Here is a 12,998-nt window from a genome sequence, read left to right as displayed (position 1 = left end):
TTTTTTTAAAGATTACCTCTCCTCAGCTCTCTGACATAGTGGCTGCTGTTTGACCTGAATCTTAGGATAGCAAATCTCTGTGGGCCACACTTTTGTCCAATTTCAACTACATTTCAGTAATATATAAAATAGGTTTATCTGCAAATAAACATTGTCATGTAAAATATAGCAACTGTGATGGAATTGTTTCATAGGAAGAACTTGCTTCCACAAAGCCAACAATTATTTTATACAATCCAAATCCAATTCTACACCACCACCACCCAAAGCATTTTATAATTATGGAATTAAACATAAAATACAGTGAACCGCCACACGTAGTGAGTCCTCCTGGATAAATAAGTTCCATTTAACTTGGGGACGTGTGCCTTTACCGGCGCCATTACTGGTACTACTAACTTTTCCTCAGCGCCTCTGTTGAAATGGGATCCTTGAAGCGTCAGCCTGAGGTGTTTTTAACTCTGTTCAAGATGAATTCTTGTGGAACGCCAAAGCTTCAGGGAAACCGTGACACCACCACCACCACTCCCCATTAAGCTAGAACCAGAGGAGATATGGGCTATTTTGAGGGTTCAGGCCTGGGCAAAGATCGCAGACCCGCTACGTTTTTTGATTTCCTCATGGGATTAAAATTGGGCTCAATGACTTGAGTTACTCCCGGATTGCTACCTTAGCTTTGAGGCAGCGTCCCCACTGCTCCTTCCTGGTGAACTCGCGTAAAAAAGGCCGCTTCGCAAAAGGGAGTTTAACGTGGCACGAGAGGAACTCTGGATAAATGGGCATGATTTGCCTTATACGGCTGTACGGTATTCCTAAACGTGCTTATTAGGGAGGAGCTCCCACCGAAATGAGTAAAAGGCCTGTCTCTAAATAAACGCGTCCGCATCCGGCTGCCCGAAAGGCCTCACTTGCCCTTTTTCCACCATCAAAAAAACGGCTCCCCTCCTCCCCGAGGGAGGCAAAGACCTTCTGGGAGAAGCCGCGGCTGAGCAAAGTGGGTGGGGGTGGAGGAAAAAAAGGAGGGAGGAAGAAGTAGCGGGTGAATATTTCATTGGACGGCCGCCCAAGTCTAACTCCGCCCTCTTTTAACTCAGAGCTGCTCTCCGAGACGAAGCCGACCCCGCGAACAGAAAGCCAGTAAAAATCGGTTGCTGGGCAAGGTGGGGCGTGGCTGGCCAATAGCGAGGAGCGCTCGAGAAGGACGAGGAAGAGTGGGCGTGCAGGCGCCCCTCCTTCCTCTGAGTCCAGGGCTATTCCTGCACGGGGGAGGAGCAACGGCTCTTGTTGTCGCCGAGATCTGGCGGGGAGGGGGTGGGGCTCATTTGCTGCTGCCACCGCCCTCTCCTCCTCCTCTTCCCCCCCCCCCGCGCTCGTCTCCTCCTTCCTCATCTCAGCACGCAAGCATTCGGCCATCCCAGCCCCTCTAAGGGATCCCGGCTGGCTGGGTTGGGAGCCAGCGCTGCGCCGCGCCGCCCAGCCGAGGGAGAGGGGATCCCGTGTGTCCCTCGACTCTCTCTGGAGCCCTAACAGCAGCCTGGCTGGCTGGCTGAACTCAGGTCTGGATCGCGGGGTCGATGGACACGGGGACAAGGTGTCCGGAAAGGTGCTCCGGGAAGCCAAGTGCGGGCTGATCGCGGCAGCGCAGGGCGAGGAAAGAGCTAAATTGAGAGGTGGAGGTCAGGAGTTACAACTAAAAAGAGACCTGCATTTTGGGTATCTCGGGGAGTTGGTAAGGAAATAGAGGCTGGCGAATGTGGCGGGGGAAACTTATGATTGGGGATGTCTCGGCCAGAAAAACTAAAAAATTAGGGGCCTGGGAGGGGCACCTTACAAACGATGGTGTGAATCGTCTGGGAGAAGCTTGCTTGGGTAAAGAAAATAACTACGTTGAGCAAGTCGTCGTCATACACAGGCACTGTGAGGTGAAGTAATCCCCCCCCAAAAAAAACACATATTTTTCAGATGTTTGGAATGATAATTGCCATCTTTTTGGTTGCGATAATAGGGGTTGCAGATCACATTTGGAGGGCTCAGATTTGGGGAAGGAACTACAGTTATATAAGAAAGACTGGGAGAGAATGATGGATAAGAGGAAGATGATGGTGTGTATCAGGCTGAATTTCACAAAAGCTGCCAATAAGAGGAAATTAGGGGGCTTTGGGGGTGGTGGTCAAAGAGTCTGCTGCTAAAAGAGGAGAAAAAAACCCAAGTAAAATTAGTGGGAGGAATTGAGGAGCCCACTGAACGAATGGGGAGGAAGAAACTGCTGGTGCTCTGGGTGGTATTTGAAACAATTTTGTGGCAGGCTTGTGGGGCTGAATGAAGGCTTTAGGAAAAGTGGGTGGGGCGTGAATGGAGTAGGTTTATTTGACTGAAAGCAGTAGAGAATCAACTGAGGTTTGTTTCTGAAGAGGAGTGCTCTGGTTTAGCTAGTTAGGGTCATATATAAAAGATATATAGAAAATATGTTACTTTTGAGGCCATTTTTTTCAACCAATGAGTATTAGGAATACAGTATGAAGGAAGGGGTGTGTATGGAAGTGGAATCCAGCAATCAGGGAGGGGTACTTTACAAATGTTCTGTTACAATATTTGAAGAGGTGAATCTTGACAAAGAGATTGGGTTTAGATAGCATATTTTCAGGAAACACTCTTTTCTTGGTGGGATATTGTAATATAATGAATAAAAACTTTGGGATTGTAGAATAGGTTTAGAGTATTGTTTTTGGAAACATTTATATAAGGTAGCTGAATAAGATCCCATGTAAATTGAAGATTGATTAAAACGGAAAAAGTTAATGCCAGGAAATAAATTTAGGGCTGTTTAAAAGGTACAGGGTCTCCAAGTGAGCTTTTAACCAGAGAATTATAACTGTGGTATTCTCTGATGGTCTCCATCCAAGTATTAACCTGACCACACCCAACATAACTTCCAAACTTATGCAAGGTTGGCCAACTAAGAATAAAGTTGTATTCAGGTGATTTGAAACATCCTACTGGTTTCTTTGGGGTGAATGATAAAATACTAATGTTCTTATTATTCTTGTTTTTTTTTATTTTGGAGGTGGCTGCTTTAAATTCTGCTTTTGACAGAAAATTGAATTTTAAAGAAATATGCAAAATATGCAAAAAGTTTCTATCTATTTGAGCATTTAGAATAAATATTTTGTTGCTCTGAAGAAGTGATCACACAAATGGGGATTCTGGGATGCTTTTGGGGTTATGGATGTTCACAGTTCATGAGATCTGTATCTTAAAATGAAGGCTATAATGACTATGTAAAAACAACTGATTAAAAATCTAGTTAATACTGCATATTTGAAGAGAAAATAATTGCATTTAAAAGTAGAAGTGCAGTACTGTGAGATACTGTAAGATACATTAAATTTGTGTGGGGCTTATTAAAAGAAATTGTGGGAGGATTAGGCACAGAATAGAAACTGAATGGCTAGAAAGCAGACGTGGAAATTATTTGAGTCTTAGAACATCGGTGGCATATGAATGAAAAAACATTGAAGTGCTCCTCAAGAATGGTCAGATCGGAGATAGAAAATATCAATAGGAAAAAGTTATTGGGTTAAGGTTAGGATAAAGAGATTCATCTTTTGCTGGAAACTATCTTGTGATTAACTTTAAAGTGGGCCTATCTATGGTATGGACTGAAATAAAACTGTAACTATATAATTGGATGAAAGATTTGGGAAGAAGCTTGCTATCAACAGAAATTTTAAGGAGATATTTTTTCATTTAAGAAATGAAGTAGTTTGAATAGGTTTGCAAATTTGTTGGTACACAGGTGTAGTTTTATCCTTAGGAGAAGAATTGTAATGAGGTTGTCTGTTTTGTTTTAAATAGTTCTCAGTCTGGAGTGAGAGGTTATTTTTCATCATCCAGAAAATAAGAGTCCTGTAAACTAAATCTTGATATTGTGGGAGGTGCATGCAACAGCTTCCAGGAACTTCTAGTTTCATTTTGAATACACTACCGCTTGTGTCTTAACTCTTAATAGAAAATGAAACGCAGAAAGAGGACAATTTCTCACTGCTTTGGTTCCTTATTTCAACAGTTAGAAACACTTCATTAATGCTAAGTTTAAAATAATGTATTAAGGGCTACACTACTTTAAATTTGTTACATTTCTTTAAATTATTGAGTTTTCTACAATAAGCAATACTATCTGAAATTAATCATTTATATTCTTTGTCTATTTGCTGGTAGTCAACATTACAGGCAATTTCTAAAAGCAGACACATATTTCTCTCCTGTAGTATTTGTTTTACTCGTAGGTGTTATACTTGATAAAAAAATAGATTCCAAATTAAAGACTAAAAAAAGTAAAAGCAGAGAATAATAAAATTTGAAAATATGGCCTATGTAACTCATAGCATCTTATGCAGTACAGTACAGAATTTTGCCTTGTCTGAGTCTTCCTATATTTGTGGAGTGGAGAATACTTCAGTGCTACATTTTTATTTTGGCCTCACTATGGTTTGGTAGAAGGGTATGCATGATGCCTAAGTGTGAGATTTTATACACTTAAAACAGTGGTGGGTTTCAAAAATTTTAGAACCTATTCTGTAGGTTTGACCTGTTTTGTGGGAGTGGCTCGGCGGTCATGTGACCAAGTGGGCGTGACCAACTTGGAAAATGTGGTGAAACTCAATGATGCTCTTGCTTAGCAATCAAAATTTGGGCTCAATTGTGGTCATAAGTTTTCTTTCTTTTTTTTCTTTCATCTCTCTCTCTCCCACTTTCTTTTTCTTTCTTTTCTTTCTCTTATTCTTAATGTCCCTAGGCTTTGAGCAAGCAAAGCAAGTAGTAATTAATAGAATGAGGGACATGGAGTTCCAAGAAGAACTAAATACCGTATATACTCGAGTATAAGCCGACCCGAATATAAGCCGAGGCACCTAATTTTACCCCAAAAAGCTGGAAAAGTTATTGACTCGAGTATAAGCCTAGGGTGGGAAATGCAGCAGCTACCGGTAAATTTCAAAAATAAAAATAGATACCAATAATGTTTTTGAATATTTATTTCCTCCCCTGGAGTGGGGAGGGAATGTGGCTTTCATAGTATCCTTCCCTTGGAGTGGGGAGGAATTGGGGATTTTGCAGTATCCTACCCCTGTAGTGGGGAGGGAATGTGGCTTTCATAGTATCCTATCCCTGGAGTGGGGAGGATTTGGGGGATTTCATAGTATCCTTCCCCTGGAGTGGGGAGGAAATGTGGATTTCATAGTATCCTTCCCCTGGAGTGGGGAGGATTTGGGGGATTTCATAGTATCCTTCCCCTGGAGTGGGGAGGATTTGGGGGATTTCATAGTATCCTACCCCTGGAGTGGGGAGGATTTGGGGGATTTCATAGTATCCTACCCCTGGAGTGGGGAGGATTTGGGGGATTTCATAGTATCCTACCCCTGGAGTGGGGAGGATTTGGGGGATTTCATAGTATCCTACCCCTGGAGTGGGGAGGATTGGGGGATTTCATAGTATCCTACCCCTGGAGTGGGGAGGATTTGGGGGATTTCATAGTATCCTTCCCCTGGAGTGGGGAGGATTTGGGGGATTTCATAGTATCCTACCCCTGGAGTGGGGAGGATTTGGGGGATTTCATAGTATCCTTCCCGTGGAGTGGGGAGGATTTGGGGGATTTCATAGTATCCTTCCCCTGGAGTGGGGAGGATTTGGGGGATTTCATAGTATCCTTCCCCTGGAGTGGGGAGGATTTGGGGGATTTCATAGTATCCTACCCCTGGAGTGGGGAGGATTTGGGGGATTTCATAGTATCCTTCCCCTGGAGTGGGGAGGAAATGTGGATTTCATAGTATCCTTCCCCTGGAGTGGGGAGGATTTGGGGGATTTCATAGTATCCTACCCCTGGAGTGGGGAGGATTTGGGGGATTTCATAGTATCCTACCCCTGGAGTGGGGAGGATTTGGGGGATTTCATAGTATCCTACCCCTGGAGTGGGGAGGATTTGGGGGATTTCATAGTATCCTACCCCTGGAGTGGGGAGGATTTGGGGGATTTCATAGTATCCTACCCCTGGAGTGGGGAGGATTTGGGGGATTTCATAGTATCCTACCCCTGGAGTGGGGAGGATTTGGGGGATTTCATAGTATCCTTCCCCTGGAGTGGGGAGGATTTGGGGGATTTCATAGTATACTAAGTCAGAAATAACATTGCTGCGTAGCCAGGAGTGTGTCTCAGTCACTTAAACCTCATACATAAATCATTGTACGAGGCGCTCGACGGCGCCTCTTACCTGCCGCGGGTCCCACCAGGACCGGCCAGAGGCACAGCAAGCTCCGGAACCAGAGCGGGAGCCTCCGCCGCATGGCTCAGCTCCGCCAGGGACGCATCCGGCAAGGGGAAAGCGGGGTCCCCTCTCGCGCAGCGGGTGGAGGGCGCGGGGCGGCGGCAGGGCTGGGCTGCCTCCGGGTCATGCCTCCCGGAGCCCTGGGGCGGCCGCGGGAGTCCGTGGGCGGCGGGGCTCGCTCGGCTTCCAGCAGGGAGGAGAAGGGGGGCTTCCCGGAGCTGCGCGCTCGGCAAGCTCGCCGCTCAACTCAGCGCCAGCGCGCCTTCATCTCCGAGCGCCCAGCGGAAGGGCCAAGCCGCTCGCCTCGGAGCCGCTGGAGCTGGGACGCCGCCTCCGCCGCGGAATTTGCTCCAACTCAGCCGCTCCGGCCCATTGTCAGCCGGCTGGTCCCTGCCTTCCCTCCCCTCCTCTCTCTAGCTTAAAGAGACACCGACTTGCCTCGGCTGGAGGCCGGGCACGGGGAGGAGTTGGCGCCAGCCCGGGGAGGGGGCTGCGAGCGGGCGGGCGGGGGGACGGGAGGTAAAAGGCTGGATGGGTTTGGTTGCCAAACCGAGGCGGCTCGCTCGGGGCTCTTCCCTCTCTCCCCACGGGTGGGCAGCGGCCGGAGTTCCCACAAATGCCGCTCCCCGCATTTTTCTGGACGGGGTCTCGCAGGAAGGAATCCCCTCCTCCTCCAACAGGCAACAGCACTGCCGGATCCAGTTGTAGACTCGAGTATAAGCCGAGCCGGCTTTTTTCAGCCCAAAAAGTGGGCTGAAAAACTCGGCTTATACTCGAGTATATACGGTAGGTTGCCTCTCCACAGTAGGGACAGAATTAAACAGGGTGTGTGGGAATCGGCAAGGTATCTAAATGACCTGATCTCCCCAAAACAAAGAATAGCTTTCTTCAGAGCCAGATTTAACATTCTTCCTCCAGCACTCCTCCAGGGCAGGTATAAGAGAACACCTATAGCAGAATGCGTTTGTATATGTGATAAAGGAAAGTGGAAGATAATTCACATGTTGTATCACACTGCGAGCTATACAGAGCTTGTAGGTCTGCACATATTCTCCCCTTATTAGAGAGATTGCCAGGGAGGGCAGACCATTTTTATTTAGGCTTTCTCCTCCAGGACACTAACCCAGTTACCACGTATGCAGTGGCAAAGTTCTGTGCTGCTGCAATGTCCATAAGAAAAAAATTGGCTACAGAAGTATAGTACCATCTTGTACCAATTATCTGGACATACCTTTAACAATCTTTGGACCATTATGTTATTATCCACTTTTAATGTCAATACTTTTTAATTATATTTTAATGTTAGTATTTTTTAACATAGTGTAAAAACTAATGTATATTGCTGGTCTTTGACTGTAATAAAGATTACTTACTTACTTTTCTTTCTTTCTTTCTCTCTCTCTTTCTCTTTCTGTCACTTTTTGTCTCTGTGTGTGTCTGTCTGTCTGTCATTCTCTCTGTGTGTCTCTCTGTCTCTCTCTCTCTGTATCTGTCTCTCTCTCCTCCCTCTCCCATCTGTCACTCTGTGTGTGTCTGTCTGTCTCTCACTCTGTGTGTGTGTGCCTGTCTGTCTGTCTGTCTCTGTCTCCCTCTCCCTCCCTCCCTATCTCACTGTGTATCTCTGTCTCTGGCAGAGAAAGAAAGGAGGCTTGGGATAAAGCACCCCTGCCACCAAGGGCAAAGGGGAGCACCTTCACCCTCGACTATTGCATGCCTTCTTTCTCCACCCACCCAAACTAGCAAAGAAGGCGGGCCACTAAACTGCCCGCTCGGCCGGATTCAAACTAGCCCGCATCCTCTCTTTCAGCATGGGCTCTCTGGAGGGGGATGGAAGGTCTCTCCCAAGACCTGCTTCCCTTATCTCGCGGCACAGTTCTGGGACACGTTTGGGCAACGGAGGGGCTTTCTCGCACACCATTGGAGAAAGAAATAAGGTGTGTGAGAAAACCCCATCCCCACTGTCCGAACTTTTGAATGAAGGAGGCTGCAGGCTCCTTTGCCCTCGGCTATGCGATCTCCTTTCATTCTCTGCTGCCCGAACGAGTGAATGAGGCAGACGGAGAATGAAAGGAAATCACGTCAGGCAGGGGGAGCGAGCCAAGCGTTCCAGTACTATGCCACCAGAGGAACAGGTTCTAAACGGCACGGTAGATTTGTGGAACCTCTTCTACCGAACCAGCAGGAACCCAATCCTGATTTAAAAGCATATCAAGTTAATCTGAGACTTTCAACTATGCTATTAGGGCTATTTTCAGTTGCAACCCTCCTTATGTGTGATGAATAGCAGTGGTGGTAGTTATCTAGTAGGGAACATTGATATATAATTATTTGCTATGCTGTATATAACCCAAGGTTAAAAAATCAGGTGTGATGCAGTTTTACTACTTGGTTGCTGCTGTCATTAAGCAAATCCAGGTTCCTCCATTTATTTGCTTGTTGGTAGCTCCCTAGGAATGTGATAAATGGTGATCACATGAGCCTGAGTCACTGCTCAGGCTCATGTGAGCCTGAGCAGTAGTCACTATAAATACATGCTGGTTGCCAACCACCCACATTTTAATCATATGACTGCAGTGACACTGTGATGGTTGTAAGTGTGAGGACTGGTCAAATGTCACATATTTCAGCACTATTAAACCTTCAAATGGTGTTAAATGTTCCATCATAGCTCAAGGGCTACCTATAATTACATGAATGGATATATTCTTTATTTGGGCTTATTCTTCCTCTTTAAAAGTGAATGAGATCCTAAAATCTAAGAGAACTAAATTGTAGGAATGAGAACAGATTCAGCAGATGTTACAAGCAGAATCCTAAAGGTGTTTACTTAAGTGTAATTCCCATTGTTTTCAGTGAGACTTTATTCCTAATGAGTATATTTAGGATTGCAGTTTAAAAATCTGTTTACAAATCTATATTAATTTTTATTAAAACTTTTAAGCATAAAAATAAATCTAATAAATTATTATAAAGTAAGAGTGGAAGAAATAAAGTACAAGAAAAGTAAAAATAGAAAAGAAAGAAAATGCAACAGGTGGCGTCCTATATTGTTCACATCAGTTATAAATACAAATATATTTTGATCTCTCTAAACTTACATTATATCACTTTTTCCATAATCTATGCTGTCTAATCTTCAACACTGTATATCACAAGTTCACTTTTTATGAAAAAAAATCACCAATAAATATAGATGTGTTTTCTATAATCAAAGAAGTCAATGTATCCTGCAGCAAAATCTGTCATTCCTCCTTAGTGGGTAATATCAAATCTTTCCATCTCTATCCATACAGTAATCTCAGTACTGTAAATGTATATTGAAATAATCTTCCATTGAGTTTTCTAACTGTTTACCAGTGTACAAATCTTCTTGCAATTGCTCCCATTCAGTGTAATTTACATTAAAATCTTTACAGATAAAACATATTTGTAAACTGACAAATCAATATTGGTTATCTAGTTGAAATTAACTGTCAGTCTACTTTTAACAGAAAAAGTTGCATTGGTGAAGGTACTTCTTGTAAAATCAAATATAAATTAATGTGTTAAAATAAAGTACTCCTGGAATTTATGAATGTTTTCATGCTATTTGTCCACTAATATACAGTAACTCAATCATTTATATTAATGACAGTGTATCTTAAACTGAAATTATATAAAAATCTCTTTTGTTAATAATAAAATGTATCATAATATAATTGTAGGGCCAAAAATTCATAGATACTACCCATCTTGCTGTCTGGAGCAATTCTAGATTTACCTGACAAATAGTTAGCCATTTGGTCCATAGTGCATGAATGTATATATGATTTAGTTTTGAATTATATTTTTTTACTTTGAATTTGGATCACTGTGCACACCAAATAACTGGATCAAGTTATCATTAATAATGTAATTCTAACTTGTAGTTTTAACTTTGTGCTGTCATACATTTCCCCAAAAATAAGATCCAGACTTATTTTCAGGGAAACACAATATCAGGGTGATCAGCTTGGCTGAGTGCCCCACCCCCAGATGTGCACAAAAGGTGGTGAGCACGTGGGGGGCGGTGGTGTCTGGCAGCAGCTGCAGCCCGCCAGCCCCTGGTTGGCGTACTCTGGGGTTGCCCAGCCCATGCAGCGCAGGTGAGTTGATTACTTGTCCAAGCAGCAGACAGAGGCAGACACGTGGGTGGGGGCACATGATCCGGACTCATCACATGGGCCGTGGGAAAGCTGAGAGTCAGTGGGTCAGAGCAGGTGGGGAGCCAAGGGAGGATTATGACCTGTACTGTGCGGGCTGCAGCTGCTGCCAGACACTGTTTTAGGATTGGGTTTATATTAAAAGCACACTGAAAAAAATCAGGCTATTTTCTGGTTAGGCCTTATTTTCGGGAAAACACTGGCTATATACAGTCATGGAAAAATTAGTAGGCCAAAGAAATGTAGGCATTAAACAAAATATTCTTGTATTTGTCCTTGCTTCCACCACTTTAAACACTGCCTTTTGTTTTTCTGTTGTATACACATTTGAAATAAGTCAGTGTTGTTACATTGATTCATAATTTTTTTTGCACATGCAGCACTTTTGACATTCTTTCATGTGGCCACTAAAGAGCAGCTGAACTCTTCATTTGAAACAATGAAGTGCTGACTGGAGCTTCTTCTTAACCAATCTTACTTTAAGTGTACAGACAAAAACACTGAAAAATGTATTCAGGTGTTTGCTGAATGCAAGATTCCTTGAAAATGAGTTAATACTAGATTATCCTGTCCTTTATTCTTTCTGGTCCCAGATTACATGAGGAGCTATATTTTCTTATTAACGACTTTGGAGATGGGTAATGGAGTAGATAGCACCTCACCTCCTTCTTCTGCATACTTTGCTACCTCCCTCTTCATCCTGGTTAGTTTTAATTGAATTTTAAACTTATGATCCTTTATTGTTTTATAGTGCATTTTAACAGAATGTCTATAAGCCACTAGAGTCACTTCTGGCAAGATGGGAAGCGTACAAGTGTAATAAAATTAACAACTTGCATATTCATATTAATAAAAAAATTCTATAAAGATGGAAAGCTCTATTCACATTCAAACAATGGGGAAATACTGTTTTCATTCAGATCTCCCAATGAACCTGTGGAAGGGACATCTTTTTATGTACTTTCAAGCCTTGGTGTGTTCAGATGAATGTCTTAAGTGTACTGTAATTTTGTTTACATGTAGCCCTCGCTTAGGCTACTTAATTGGAACCCGTAATTTGGTTGCTAGGGCCTGAATTTGCTAAATGGAAAATCATATGATTGTGATGGGCTTTTGAATGCATGATCTTATTTCCCCTTCGGTCATTAAATGAAGTGCTCTTCTCTATTAACTCTGCTTGTTGCAAGCCAAGTTGCAAAGTGTTGCAGTGGTGATCATGTGACCATGGGGCATTGGACATTGTGACAATTGAAAATGCAAAGATTGGTCACAAAGTTATTTGTTTTAGCACCACTGTAATTTTGAACGGATGCCGCACAAAGCAGTCAGCCAGCAAGAACTTCCTAGTTCTTTTTATGTATATGTGTATTGATACTTATTTCCTTATTGCAAAAAATGAGTTAGCATTTTATTGTTTTACTGTCTAATTCCATTGGAAAAGAAGGCTTTGAATCCTTCTGTCAATGCTCTTTGTCTCTGTCAGTTTTCAGACATACTGGCATACATGTAGTTCTTCAGTGAGCTCTCATGTAGACGTTAGTCAGATTCAAACTTTCTTGGTTCCTACAGTCTATATAATGTGTGCTTTCAAACTGTTCTTGAGCCATGACTAACTACACTCCTCTTGTTCATTTCTGTTTTCATTTAGAAATTAAAATGCTATTTATGTGACTCATAGTTTTGAGCATAATGCTCATTTTTAAGTAAACATGTAATTGATATTTAATCAAATTTAATATCAGTGCAAATATACTTAATTTTCAGATTAAATGACCAATACTAATAATATAAAACATAGGCAAATTCCTCTAGTTGTGAGATTACTTTGACTGTACCAGCTATTTCATTTATTTTACAGCTCAAATTATATTGTAATTGTATTCTATCTATGTCTTCTGCCTTTACATCAACAATAAACATAAAATATAACATCTTTCTTTCAAAAACACATTAATTTCCCATTTATTATGTTTTAAATTAAAGTGGTTGGCTCAGATAAATCAAATACATAATTCAGGTTATGGAAGTCAGAACATCACTAATGGGAATTCTTAATTTCTGCACTTGATTTTTTTCACAGTACTCCCTGGAATATGTTCTAATTGATGGATTTTACAAAAAAGAGAAAATAGCAAGAATTAGTAAAATGTATTACTAGTTCATAAAATGTTGCCATTATGTATTCCAAATAATGCTATTAATAATGCTTGTAATAATTGTATAACAGTTATGAAATATAATAATATATAAACATGCTTCAATAAACTAGTAATTATTTTGTCCCAGGAAGACAATTGTTTAAAAAAATTAAAATTGTTTTGAGTGACTGATCAAGTCAGTTTAAAAACTTACCTTTTCACTGTCATTTTATTCATCTAGGATTGATTGAAAACCATGGCTTATCCTGAGTTGCATAATATTTGCCTATGGGATGAAGGGTGAACTTTTCTCACTCAGGTTTGCTCATTGGGTACAATAGCCTGTGTATCATGATAGTA

General features: G+C 42.2%; 1 protein-coding gene across 8 annotated transcripts in view; it reads left to right on the top strand.

Annotated features, from left to right (window-relative positions):
* The first annotated feature begins 1,369 nt into the window (after nt 1-1,369).
* Nucleotides 1,370-12,998, top strand: part of LOC116520772 (SERTA domain-containing protein 2-like) — a 42,418-nt gene continuing 30,789 nt past the window's right edge. For 3 of the 8 annotated variants that reach the window (XR_004256843.1, XM_032235105.1, XM_032235114.1), the window contains exon 1: nt 1,370-1,729. The gene's annotated coding sequence lies outside the window, so the exon portion shown is untranslated. Of the gene's footprint in view, nt 1,730-1,757; nt 1,923-12,998 lie in introns of those variants that run through there. The other 5 variants (XM_032235145.1, XM_032235142.1, XM_032235132.1 and 2 more) reach the window with 3 other exon arrangements.

The sequence above is a fragment of the Thamnophis elegans genome, chromosome 1 (genome assembly GCF_009769535.1).
Source record: "Thamnophis elegans isolate rThaEle1 chromosome 1, rThaEle1.pri, whole genome shotgun sequence".
NCBI classification, from domain to species: Eukaryota; Metazoa; Chordata; class Lepidosauria; order Squamata; family Colubridae; genus Thamnophis; species Thamnophis elegans.
The sequence above is the reverse complement of the archived record's forward strand: the minus strand, read 5'-3'. Positions and strand labels throughout refer to the sequence as shown.